The sequence below is a fragment of the Cyprinodon tularosa genome, unplaced genomic scaffold (genome assembly GCF_016077235.1).
Source record: "Cyprinodon tularosa strain WSP-4 unplaced genomic scaffold, ASM1607723v1 ctg38, whole genome shotgun sequence".
NCBI classification, from domain to species: Eukaryota; Metazoa; Chordata; class Actinopteri; order Cyprinodontiformes; family Cyprinodontidae; genus Cyprinodon; species Cyprinodon tularosa.
Window position 1 is genome coordinate 3,725,109 of NW_024039096.1, and position 14,594 is coordinate 3,739,702.

Consider the following 14,594-nt stretch of genomic DNA (forward strand, 5'->3'; position numbering starts at 1 on the left):
TACTCTTTTAGCTCCACCCTGGTCCCGCCTTTGAAATCGGGCTCTAAATGCTCCATTTCCTGAAAAATACGCTTGTCAGGATCCCAGTTTTTGTGTTCGTCTGTTTGTCTTGTCTTTTGTGTTTCTCCCTTCCACCACCAGGAGGCGCCTGGCTCCGATTCGCCTACTCACACACCTGCAAGCGGTTGCCTCATCACCGGACTACTCTTTAGCTGCTGGTTTCCACTACTTCGACGGCAGAGTGTTTGCCAGTTTGGGGTACTCTAGCCAAGTCTTGTTTATGCTGAGTCTAATCTGAGTTTTTGCTTTTTTGAGTTTTGTTCTCTAGCCAAGCTAAGATCACATTGAGTTTAACTGAGCGCTTGTTTCTCCCTGAGTCTCAACTTTGTTTGTTCTTTGCCTTTCGGCAGGAAGCCTTCCTGCAAACTGGACCTTTTTGGACCGCTTTCTCCCAAGTGGGAGACCCTAACCCTAACCCAACTGAGTCTTACACTGAGCGACGGATTCCAAACAGGAGGTTTGGATCCAGCCCCTTTGAGCACGCTGAGATCACTCTCTGAGTAAGGAAGTCATCTTCACTACGACCCGTTCAAGTACCACAGGAAAACTGAGTTGCAACCAGCGGCTGCATCATTCCACTCCGTCCGAGTTCTGGGTAAACCCTGTTCCGCCCTCCACCGAATCGAACAAACCCTGAAAGACCATCACACAGACTGGAGTCTACTTGTCTCTTTTTCTCAGGAAACATGAGTGGCAACTAATCCTCTCCTTCAAGATAAACAACTCCAATTCCCCGCTGAGCCTGAACCTAACAGTGTGTCTTCTCCTCATCTTTCAGTTTTCAGTGTTTGGAGGAACTCTGCACCAAACTAAATACCTTTCAATGAAACCCGTTGTAACTTTTACTCTGTCTCTCTGTTTGGCTTCACTGCATGTGGGTCTGAGCTTTAGAAAAATCATGACAACGCTGTCTTTATGGCATAACTTAGTACAGCTTGCCAGGCTACTGTAGGGATGATTCTACTGTATTTGACAAGGGTAAGAAAGCTTGTTGGTAGATAAAATGTATCTTTAATCTTAAATGGAATCCATAATGTACCTGTAATATTTTACCCAAATCAGCTTTGTATATCTAAAGCCTAAATTATTTTATCTCTTCTTCTATCTCCTTATTAAATTGGATGAGAAGTGTATTGTATTCAGATTTCAACTGTTAAGTCTATCAAGAATTCTCAGTTGCATTTAGGATTGGATCAGGACTGAGCCTTTGTAAGGGGACAGTAGGGTTTCATTTCTAACCACAATGGAAAAAATCGAAATCTAGATAAGTCTTTTTTTTCTTAAATTAAGTGTATTTTTTCTTGGATTGAGGAGATAAAAGAGACATTTTGCCAATGGAACAAGACAATTTACACTTAAAATAAGAAAAAAACAACTGTAATGTCTTATTTCACGTGCATTTGATCAAAATATCATATTTTCAGTGTAAAAACACTCATTCCATTGGCAAACTATCTTATTTACCTACTCAAATTAAGGGTGAATACACTTAATTTAAGACATTTTTACTTATTTCTAGATCGTTTTTGCAGTTCCATTTAAAACCACACTGGAAAAAATCGAAATCTAGATAAATCATTTTTTTTCTTAAATTAAGTGCATTTTTTCTTGGATTGAGGAGATAAAAGAGACATTTTGCCAATGGTACAAGACAATTTACACTTAAAATAAATAAAAAAACAACTGCATTGTCTTATTTCAAGTGCATTTGATCTAAATATCTTATTTTAAGAGTAAAAGTACTCATTCCATTGGCAAACGATCTAATTTACCTACTCAAATTAAGGGTAAATACACTTAATTTAAGATTTTTTTTTACTTATTTCTACATTGTTTTTCCAGCGCAATTTATTGTACCATTATCCTTCTGGGAGTTGAGCCTCTGTCCAAGACTTTTGGCACGTCTGCTGTTCTTTTTTTTCTTTTCTACAATCTTGATGTTCTATTTAGCTTCTCCCATCAGCAGCCGAATGCAAATAGCTGCCACTTTGTTCTGATGTTTTGTACAAAAAAAGCAAGACAAGATATATTTCTCCACCTTTTTGAAGTCTATAGATGTACACTGCAAAAAATAGAAATCTCAATAAGTTATTTTTTCTTAAAATAAGTGCGTTTTTCCTTGATTTGAGGAGGTAAGTAAGACACTTTGCCAATGGAACAAGGCAATTTCCTTTTAAAATAAGAAAAAACAATTTTATCGTCTTATTTCAAGTAAATATTATCTAACTATCTTATTTTAAGAGTGAAAATACTCATTCCATTGGCAGATCATCTTATTTACCTGCTCAAATTAAGGCTAAATATACTTAATTTAAGCCATTTTTTTTACTTATTTCTGGATTGTTTTTGCAGTGTATGTGATGCATCTAAAAAAGGCATACAAAGGTGGTTTAAATATGATTCATTAATAAACCTAGATATCTGAAAGCACTGTTTATTAATTCATTTGAACCACTTATTTTAGGAAAATAGTTAAAACATCCTGGGTTTCTAAATCAAAAATAGTTTCAGTTCTCAGCTTGATTAAAGCTGTCAGAAATACCTCAATGGGGTTTTAGCTTGTAAGGAGCACATTTTGTTTTCAGTCATCATTAGTAAAGGTCAGATTTTCCAATTTTCTAAGCTTTATAAATAATCCTGAAACCTAATCAGCAGGCAATGGGCTGTTCTCAGTAGCTGTCAAATTCCTTGAAAAATGTTGCAGTTGAGGCTGACAAAGCAGGTAAAATATGTCTTCATTTCATGTGATGTAATCTTAAATGAAAGCTAACGGGAACAGAGGAGGTCGAAATCAAGTAACCAGAAATTTCAAAATAAGAGTATTGGTACTTGTTGATGTGAGTCACATATTTATCAGTAGGATTTACAAGTTTGTTCTATTGAGATGTTATAATGGTATGAATCTTATATTTAAGGGGACAAAGAGAGTAAAAAAAAAAATCAATGCTTTAATTTATCCTGGTCCAATACAAGGTCACAAGAGGATAGAGGCCACTACTAAACATTGGTTAATTAGTACATTTAATGATACAAGTCAGGGGTTGACGTTAAGGATTTTTACCACTTGCCTAAAGGGCAAGTGGCTTTCACATTTCATTTGCCCAGAAACAATATTTACTTGCCCAGTATAATGTTTATTAGATATTGTTCCTAATATTCATTTTTATATATATATAAATGAAACATTTAATTCAGTAAGTTTCCAGGTTCCTGGTGTGTATATGCATGGGTCAGATAATGAACTCAAGCCTACATTACCGTGTTAACATGCTTTTCAATCCTTCTTGCACATTCTTTTCAAAATAAACTTTAAAATATAAATTGTAATGTTAAAAATCTAAAAAAAAAACTTGACAGGTTAAAAACTTACATTATTACTACTCACCAATTTAGCATGTTTAGCTCTATAACATTTAAATGCACATCTCCAATGTCTAAGAGAAAAAAAAAAAATGAACATTTTTTAATGTATGACCTGCATCACTGCACAGAAGACTGCCATATGATAGAAATATTTACACTGCGCATACAATTATTATTACTATTTTCCTAATCCCTGACTGATCATTTTTAATCTAGCTTGTATTATATGCTCCGTTCGAATTCCTGGGAAGCGTCCTTAGAAGGCCAGATTCTAAGGACGATTACATCATAACGCGGCGCGGAGGTCTGGTCGGATTCCAAGAGTCATCGTTATGCGACCTTAAAATGCGTCCTTCTTTTTGCCCGATTTGAAGGACGGGTCCGATGTATCCTCGGTATCCTTGGTTTACCCAGGATTCATTGCGAGACCAAGCAAGCCGTGATTTTTCTATTTCTTTTCTTCGAAAGTTAGCTAAAGAATGAATGGATACTTATTTATTTCGAAGAATTATTATCAGGGATTCAAGCTTGATCTCAATATACTCTTCAGGTCGGCCCCTCTGCTATGATGATTATATAGGTAAAGGGTTAACTCTAACAAACAACCCTCCAGCTTGACTTTGCATCATAGAAAACAGGTGAGCCACAATCATCTCTCCTATGCCCAACTCTATACAGATGATTAGAAATACAAAAAAGGGTTACCTTTACAGCTAAACAGCCACTAGTTCACCAATAGAAGAAGAACTAAATATTAATGTGGCAAAAGCAAAGTTTAAAAAGCATATGAAAGACTTACTGTAAAATTTACCTGCACACCTTTAGTTAGAGCTATAAATAGAAATGTCATGAGCCAATTTGACAGTAAGGCATCGAAGCACAGAGGATGAGAACTAGAAACGCTGTTCCTGAAAACTAATTTCATTAAAAAAGCTGCTGAAGAAGCAACATGTCTTTTTATTGAAATGCTTTTGCAAGAGTAGTCTCAAATAGAAAAAAGAACTGTTTCAATAACAGCAACATAAAGCCTAGTTAACCTCATATTGGATCAGTGAGGACTACCCCTGAGCTTTTTGGGAACACAAAGATAATCAGTATTAAATGAAATCAAATAAAATTGATAACGGGAGTTGTCGGGCTAATAGATTAATTAGAATTTCAAAACCTTGTACTTGATTATCCTTAAATTTCCAGAGGTTTCCTATTGTGGGACAATAAAGGGATTTTAAAGCCTTTGTTTGCTTTTACAAGAAAATATTTATAATGAAGTGAGAGGTGGATGGTCACAGGACCTTGGGGACCCACCATCTACTGTTAAAGAAATCCTCTGATATGACCTGGTGCCTGTACATTGGGATCTCTCAATGTCATTAAATGTATACTTTAATTGTATTGTAAAGTAAACATAGATGCCATTGATGCATCGGACCAGGATTCAAATCCAGGCTTGATTTAGATCTGAATCCAGGTTTAAAGGCTTTAAGCCAAGGCCTGGCAACAATATTTTGACAACTTTTGGCTAAACCCCAAGTATAATTCACTGCATAAATCCATTCATACTGAACCAAAAGCATCTTAATTTGAGTTAAGGATGCGTTAAAATGACACCATATTTGGTGGGATTTCTTTAATGATTAACACAGAGATAAACCAGATACTTCACACATGTACACCAAAAATCAAAGGTCATGCTAAGGTTTACAACAAAGGTTTTTGCCTCGGAACCAACAGATCAAACTACCCGTTTATCCCAGACATGCATTTGTCTAGTACATTAAGTAATTAAAAAAAACAAAAACACTTTTACTTGCCTATGTTTAAACCAGCCAATGTACTTCATCAAATGGTTGCATGGCAGTAATTGGGAGATGTCTGGAAATGTCGACAGAGCGCCAAAAGGAGGCAAATGCAAATAAAAGTAGCAGAGATCCTTGTGGTACGCCAGAATTAACTGCAGACTTTTGTTTTGTTAGAAATATTACTTATGCTTACAACTGATGCTGTCATGGTTTTGGTTCTGTTTAAGTTTTCTTTTGAGATTTCATTGGTTTTATTTCCATTTTGTGTTATTCTTGTTGGGAGCTGGAGAAATTCCACCTTTCTCCAGCAGAGTCCGCCGTGGATCCTCTGAGGGAGCCTCCTGCACAGCTGCAGCTCGTCAAGATCATCAGAGGATCCACTACTTAAGCTGCGTCAGACCTTGCCTCAACGCCGCAGTGTTGTTCCAGTTGGTCAGCGCTTAAGCCTAGATCCTCAGAGTAATTCGATGACTTTGAATCCAGCTAGGATTCTAACCCCTGTGTCTGTTTTCCAGGAAACCTGTGCCTCCTCTGTGAAAGCTCTGGAAGAGCTAACCTGCCGAGCCGACCCTCTGAGCCAAACCTGAAGATTCACAGAAAACCTCCAAGCAGCTCTGGACTAGAGCTGGGGAACCCAAAGCCAAGGTCTGTTCTAATTAGACGTGAGACGCTGAAGCAGCTAACGGACTCTGCTGATGAACTCTTCTCCAGAACCAACAGTGACTCTCCCAAAGATAACCTCAAGAACCCTCAAGGTACAATCTGTGAACGTCTGGAAATCAAACCTCTGTTGGCAACGCTAACTGAACTGTCTCTCACGCAGACTCCGGTGAACCAGAATCCAGGCCCCGAACCAGAACCCGTATATTCCGTGTGCTTATGCATTAATAAAACTGTTAAACTTTCATCCTTGTGTCCGTCAGTGGTGTTCTGCATTCTTGGGTCGCTTTCAGTAATAATAATAATAATAATAATAATAAATAATAATAATAATAATAATACATTTTATTTAACAGCGCCTTTCTTGACACTCAAGGTCACTTTACAAATAATACAAAAAAAATAAATAAAAAGAGATGAAAATACAAAATACAGATACAGGAACATAAAAAACAAAAAAACAATCATTGATAGGGAAAAGAGCAGTATATCACAAATAAGCGAGGGTCGCTTTCCTTGGGTCGCTTTCAGTGAACCCATCATGACAATTCTATTTGTTTTGTTTGTATTTGAGTTCTTATGTATTTTTGTTTACTCTCTGTTGCCCCCTTTGTGTCAGTCTCCTACGCTCTAGCTCCCTTCTAGATTCTTCTGTCCAGACCTGCTCCCAATCTGCTGATTAGCCTGGTCTTTGTTCATTCACCCATTTATACTCCTCCTTCATTACCTCCTTATGCGTGTTTTCCTTGATGCCGTCTGGATTTTGTTTGTGGACTTTTGCTTCTGTTGCCCCTTTGGATTATTAAACCTGCAAGAAACCACTTTTGTTTCCGTCTATGCATTTGGGTCCTGGCCGCACACTCATTTTCAGATTGCCTGGTGCAATAATGTAAATTGCACCATTATTAGTCTATTAGTCCTGTCAGTAATTCCTTATCCTTATTTAAGGTTTAATTCATTATCTTGTTTCTTTTCATTTGTGTTAAGTGCAGCTTCCATATCTACTTTCACATTTTACTTAGAGCAGTAAACCAATAACAGGTGCTTTAAACTAATTTCAAAGATTTGGTCCAAACTCTGACATCAGAGAGCTTTAACATCTCATATCAGGTATTAAGAGATATTTACCTAATTACAAATTCTTTTCCACAGTTTACTAGTTAGCGTGCAATTGGCTTGTGTTTTTCTTTTATTAGGTTGTTGTAAAACACTTTGGTCAATCTTTTTTTTTATTTTTTAAATAAATTGGTAGGGCTATTGTTGGTTGATTTAAAACTGGAATCACAGAGTGTCTAAAACCCTCTGTGCTACATAGTGAGCTGCTACCGTCTTCCTTTAATATTATATCTCTATGACACAGTTATACCACAGTGAAAACCTGCCCTTCCAGCTCAGTCATTACCAGTCTGTGGCGATCGTCTGAGGTGGATTAGAAGTGTAATATTGGTGCTGCTTCAACTTCAATCCGTCAAACTGTGTCAGCACCTTTCATTGGATCGGCAGGCAGAAAAAAAAGAAGTATACATTGCTGATAAAGTTACTGGAAATCGGAAAAAAAATCTAACGAAACTTGGTGGAACTTTGGAAAAAAACGTGACCAGAAATCCACTGAAAGATGAGATCAGAGACCTCAGATGCTGATGGAAACAACTCCATCTGTTGTAAACTGAAAGACTCAAGCTCTACCAGCAGCCTGGACATGTGGATGTGCACATATGTGGGGCATATGGGAAATGCTGGAGCTCAGGAATGACACTTTTCCATGAGACCTGGGAAGCTGAACGCACCTTCAGCCTCCTGCTCTGCCACACAGTCTGGATTGTGTGTGATTTTTGCATGTGTGTGTTCCAGTTCTTGTATAATCATCTCAACATGAGCCACAGGCTATTTCTGCTCCCACGTGTTGTCAGCTATATTATCTTACCCCCATCCTTCTCATTCACTTTCATAATGAACTCCACTCTACCATGTCATACAACACTGTCTGTTAGATTTCCCCTTTCATTTCTCTCAGCTCAGGCTGGCTGACTGAGTTTGATTTGTGAATCTTGATTGTTCCTTTGTTGTGGAAACTTGTGGAAGATCGTTGCTGAATTTTAACTGCCTGACGCTTAGAAAAAACATTTAAAAGTCTTTCTTACTTTGCAAGTTTGAGAGTTTCTGCACCATTGTGACATAGCTGCCCCAAAACCCAACAACTGCCATCGACCGTTCACCCCAACCGGTAATGAGTTTTTTACATTTTTTGGTTCTCTCTTCTTGGCAGACTAGTTTAAATTCAGGCAAATCTCAGATATTGGGAACATGAACAGTGTTTTAAGGTCAAATAAACATTTTGTTTTCTTTTTTATATTTTAACTTTGATTAAAAACAGCTACCTTAAAAACAGTATTTTGCTATTTAGAGGTGGTCTTGCTCATAATGCTTTAGATCACATTTCTTCAGCAAGATCCTTAGATAACACAGGAGGATTTTTTTTTTCTGCGGGAGAGAAGAATTAATGCTTATTTCAATTACAATAGGTCATCCTAACATACAAATGATTGGTACACCTCCTGCATTTTTCACTGTAGGCATTTGCTTTGTTCTCAAATTCATTTTTAAAATGTACTATGATGTAAGCTCTTATTTAATCAGTCTACATGATATTTTCCCAAACTCTGGGTCAGCTGCCTTCAACCCTGGTCCTTAGGACCCCCTGTCTCTCATCTTTGATGTCATCTCTCCTCACCTAACCCTAACCCTGCCACTAAAGACCTGACTTTAATAAATGGGTGAGAAAGTAATTCCATAGTTTTATTCTGGCACGTTAGAGCAGAGACATATTTGAAACATGGCAGGTATTGGGTCTAAAGGAAGAGGATTACTGTATAGCCCAAATTTCTGGGGAATAACTAAGGGTGTAAATAATAATCGTTTTGTATCGATGCATCGATCCAAAAGCCGACGATCCGATGCATCGATATGTCCGCAAGAGAATCAATTCATGTTTTTTTTCCTCTGGTCAATTTTTATCCATGTGCTCCTGGGTGTAATTCTCCCTCCGTGATGCGGTGGCGCTAAACCTATTTTGCCCTCCTACCTCGCTTCCTGGTTATACTCTTACAGCAGTGTATTGCAGTGAGCTTGACACAGACATTTTTAATTTATGCTCAATATTGAAGCGTGGTCTGTGCTACACACTGTGGGTCTAGATACGGCCTAGGCGGCGAGGAAGTGGGGGCGAGTTTAGTCCGACGACGGAGGGAGATGAGGGCCAAAAACAGCGGAGATCCAGGTGGAAAAAGGGTCCCAGCGTTCTCGCGCACCTCGCTCTTCTAGCGGGTCAAACTTCACGAGTTGTTTTCCGCAATTTCGGTCATAAAAACAAAAGAAGTCGGCCTCCTGTCTGCTGCACTGTCTGCAGTCAGCTACAATTTGGGAGAGGAGCAGCGGAGCGTCTGTTGAGGGTGCGGGGACGTCGACACTCTAGTATTTAATTGCACTCATTGCACTGATTTTGTGCAGTATTTTTTTATGCAACTTTTCTACTTCTTTTATTTGCTATTGTTTCTAAAAAAAAATAGCATAACAATATTATAGCTTTCATTGATTTATTTTAAACTTGAAACTTTGTATAGCCTGTAAAGTGAAAAAAAAAAAAAAAAAATTAACCGATTAATCGAATCGAATCGTGGTGTATACTTGAGTATCCATGATAATCGAATCGTTGGGTCAGGAAATCGATACTGAATCGAATCGCCATGATTGATGTGATTTACACTCCTTGGAATAACCGGGACATTTTTAAGCAAATGGGAGATGATCGTTTGTTCACCAATGGGCACCTATCTTTTAAGCTCTCCTGTGGATTTCATTTTTACTCAGTCTCTGTATTATTGCAGAAATATACTGCCTTAACAGAGAGATTGGTGGACTAAAGTGCTTTTGATCCTGTTTTTGGTTTTTATGATTTCCTAGGTGAGGCATCAATGCACTCTAGGGAAAATGGTTCTAGATTGTTAAATAAACTGGTGCTATAACTGTGATTTAAATACTGGAAGCATTTAAAATGACTTTGTGACCTTTTACAGACAAATAAATGTGAATCAGTTTTCTAAGATTGGGTTATGAAGTGTAGCTTTATGCTAATTTAGCTTAATTTATGCTGTCAAAGAAGATGGATTTAAGCGAATGCTTTACAATCAGAGTCGGATTAAATTAAAATCTATTTAAATTGCATTTTACATTTACTTGAGTGATCTTTGTCTAAGATGAAATCTGTTTGCAAAGAAAAAACCATCAAATGTCGAAAAAACACAAAAAGAAATATGTGATGAAATGACTTTTCACTACAGAAAAACAAGCTCCGTAATATAAACACAAACAGTTCTCCCAAAAAAATTACACTTTGCTGTCATTTTATCATGAAGCAGATTTAGAAGGTGGATATTCAATATGTGTTTATATTTCATACTGCAAAGAGTATAGTGTAGGTGTTACCCCCACTTAAAAATCCTGATTAGATAACTACTACAAACATTTATCCAAATGTGTAATTATTATTTATTTGGCAGTCTTTGTTATGTCTTTTTTTTTTCAATTAAAAAAATAATGACAAACACAAACTTACGATCAAACATGTTTGCACTGAACGATAATGCCTAAAAGTTTCATAATAAATAATAATAGTTTTTATACGTTAGTTCTACTTATAGAAAGCAGATGTATTCCACCAATAGCATCGTTGGAGAACAATTCCTTCCATTGAGAGAAAGCTATTTAGCAACAGCCTTCCAAAACTTTTGCTGTAAACAGAAGTTTAAGTTCCATTTTGAAATCTGACAGCAGAAGTATGACAGTGGAGCTGTGTATAAAGCATTCCCAGTCCAAACACCTCACCAGGGAGTTGTTTACTTTTTCTGTCTGGACTCACTATACTGGCTCTTAAGCTCATCATCTGGTCTGTGGGCCAGCTGCAGCTGTGGATGCTGACATTAGCATTGCAAAAGCTTGTCCTTGCCATAATAAAGGGAGAGGTAGCTATGGTCATGGGACCTTAGGGACCCACCGTCTACAGTACGGTTTGAGAAACCCTCTGATATGACCTGGTGCTTGTATATGAGGAGCTCTCAATGTCATTAAAAGTATATTTTAATTATATTTTAAAATAAACATAAAGCTCTTGCAGCTTCAGACCTGGATTCGAATCCAGGCTTGATTCAGATCTGAATCCAGGCTTATACACTGCAAAAAATGTACATCTAAATAAGAAATTTTTTCCTAAAATAAGTGCATTTTTTCTTGAACTGAGGTGTTAATTGAGACACTTGGCCAATGGAACGAGATAATTTACATTTAAAATAAGAAAAAAATAATGCATTGTCTTATTTCAAGTTCATATTATCTAATTATCTTATTTTTAGAGTAAAAATACTCATTGCATTGGCAAATAATTTTATTTACCTACTCAAATTAAGGGCAAATACACTAACTTTAAGACATTATTACTTATATCTGGATCGTTTTTGCAGTGTAGAGTTTGGTCAAAAGCCTGGCAACAATATTTTTAACAACTTTTAGGTAAGACATATGTATAATTCACTGCATAAATCCATTCATGCTGAAACAAAAGCATATTATTTCGAGTTAAGAAAGTGTTACATTGACACCCAATTTAGTAGTCATTCTCAAATTATTAACACAGGAATAAACTAATGTTTTACATGTATATACCAAAAATCAAGGGTGGTGCTAAGGTACATAAAAAAGGTTTTTGCCTTGGAATCAACAGGCCAAACTACTGTATCTGTTTATCCTGGACATTGCATTATGTAATTTAGAAAAAAAATAAAAATAACATTTTTCACCTGTCCAGACCCAGCCTGAGTACTTCATCAAATCATAAAGTTACATGACAGTAACAAGAGATGTCTGGAAATGTCAACAGAGCACCAAATCGAGGTAAATGCAATAAAAGTAGCAAAGACACCAAAACCAAACCTTGTGGTACACCAGGAAGGTACATATAACGGGCTAAACTGTGTCAGAATTTACTGCTAATTTTTGTTTTGTTAGAAATACTAGTTATACTCACAAGTGATACAAATGGACACACATGCATTTTCAGATTACATGATGCAATAATGCAAATTGCACTAATATTGGCCTCTTAGCACTGCCTAAAATTGTCTTATCCTTATTTAAGATATTTAGAATCGCAAATGTTTGTGCTTTCCACTACATGAGTCCCGTTTCATTCCTTCCTGACTGAAAGTGTCAGTAAACATAGTGGATAAAACTCCATGTTAAGGTTCTAAAGTAAACAAAGTCACATACGTGACGAAGCCCACCTGATTGTTATGACGATAAATGAATCCTGGGGAGCTAGGTTCGTCCCCTGGGGATCCCCTCACTGAGAAGTTCAGAGTGACTGGTGTAAAAGGCAATCATTCTGGAATTTAAAGAGCCATTGACAGTAGAGGGTATGTTGCTTTAGGTTGCTGGTTTTTAAGCTTGAATACCTCCAGTGTAACCTGACTCTGCCAGATGGATTTGCTCCGCATATCCATCTGGAAACCTTCCGTTGAAGAAATTTTGGGAAGGGGCGAAAATACTGGTTAGCTGATTGGCCTATGTTGGTGATAGACGGGCCAAATAAACCAATCAGATCAACGAAGAATATGACGTACTAACAGAGCGACGATGAAAACACAAACACAAGCCAGGCTACTCTTGCTGCTGCAGGTAAAGGCTCATTAGCTCAGCAAATAAGCAACATGTCGGCAAAGGATACTATATTTCAGTGAAGAAATACTGTGTAATTCTGATAAAACTTGCTTGATAGCCAAGCTAACGCTAGTTTCATCGGCTGAAGCCGCCATGTTCTTTAGACTGAACTGTCGCTCTTCTCATTGCGTCACACCTCAACCCGCCTCAAAGCCAACGCTGATTGGACGTTCGTTTGGTGAACGGATCCAGATTTTCCAGACTGATCTGCGAGTGAAACCTTGAAAGCTCGCGAGATCAGGATGGTCTCACGAGGCTACCTCCAGTGGCCCAATACTGTGATGATGCTTGTGCATCAGATTTACAGGTGTACAAGAAACAACAAATGCCAAGGTTCCCATTTTATACATCAGTATATATATAAAGAAATACAATAAACATATATTATTTTTTTTTTACATGTTAAAATTTAGATAATGAATTTATAGAAATTAGCTCATTAAAGTCCCAGCCCTATTTTAGAATTTTTCTCATGGGTGAACTTTACTTTTAAACAGGCTCCTCAGAGCTTTGTTAGCTTGACTACGTCCCAATTGCTTTATTTTTGTACTCTAGCCAAGACAAAAATCTGCTTGTAACTACTCTATATGATCCAGTTTATCCACATCATTCCTTTTTGGTGCCCAGCGGATTAAGACACAAGCTGAAGTATAAATATTACTTACTCTCAACAGTCAGGGTGATTGGTTGGCTGGTCTTGTTCTCTCCATTTATGTCATTTACGGCTTGTACGTAGTACCGCCCGGCGTCTGGTGCCACCGAAGACAAGATAACCAATGTGTTGTCCAAAGTAATTGCACTGAAAAGAAAAGAAAACAATGAAGATTAAGTGCATAAAACGTAAATAAAAAGGTCAAGATACACACTGATACATTTAAAACACGAGATCTGAGTTCCAACGTAGTTTTCTTTAAAAAAGAATATGCAGTTGGCATCTTCAGAGGCTGCGTTGTCTAATTAAGGCTAAATGTGTTTGAAGTGTATTTGGTCCACAGTTGATCCCACTGCTGAATGGAACATCAAACATTTTACTATTTAATTACACTGTTCAAACAGCGTTAAGTCGATTGATTTACAATGTGTAAACAATGTTTAAGTGCTGAACGAGCATAGGAGAAATATCGACATCCTCTCCTTACTCAAATATGATGTCCTTGCATAATAAGCCAAAGCAATTAATTGGATGTTTGTACCTCACCGCTTCCTATGACCTGTTTCCTGGCAGGTAGCCACTTTTGGAGACAATAACATTATGTATACTGGGCGCTTAAGTCTTAATAAATAAACACTGATTAAACCTTCAGCAACTTGTCTTATAGACCAAACATCTAGTTTGTTCCTGACGTCTTCAGGCACTCCTTTTTACCCTTCGTGAACATAGAAGCCAGTAAAGATAAAATCCTTCTTCCTGCTCCATGATGTTCTGGTCCCCTGACCATGTTTGCAATCAATACTCTTTTATTATCTGAACTTGTTCTGCACAGCATGATACCACGTTTCAGCTGGGTGCCTGCCTCCCCATGTCTGTCCTCTGCTTTTCTTTTTCTCTGCTCTTTTTTCTTACCTTATATTCATTTCTAGATTTATTTTTACCAATATTCACCTTTGTAATAGACCCTGACTTAACATACACAGCAAATAACGACATAATTCTATAAAAACCCTTAAAAAAACAATAGATATACACATATTTTGTTCCAACTGCTCTGATCCGTCATGGCACTTGAACCTTTGTCGGATAAAGAAATGTGAGCCACAGAGGAAAACAACTCTGAAAGAAAGGAAAATACACACGTTTGTGCAGCGTTTTTTAGAACTATCACAGAGGAAAATTTAATTTCCACCCTAAAGCACTTCCTACTAAAGAAATGCATGAAAGAAATTGCTGGTAATGATAAGATGCAGGTGCTTATAGACCTAAGTGCTTGTTTTAAACAGCAGCAT

At 37.3% G+C, this 14,594-nt stretch overlaps 1 protein-coding gene across 4 annotated transcripts in view; it reads right to left on the bottom strand.

The window, feature by feature from the left end:
• sdk2b (sidekick cell adhesion molecule 2b) overlaps positions 1–13,446 on the bottom strand; it is a 178,906-nt gene extending 165,460 nt beyond the window's left edge. For all 4 annotated transcript variants that reach the window (XM_038296880.1, XM_038296878.1, XM_038296879.1 and 1 more), the window contains exon 1: positions 13,316–13,446. The gene's annotated coding sequence lies outside the window, so the exon portion shown is untranslated. The remainder of the gene's footprint in view (positions 1–13,315) is intronic.
• Positions 13,447–14,594: the final 1,148 nt, after the last annotated feature.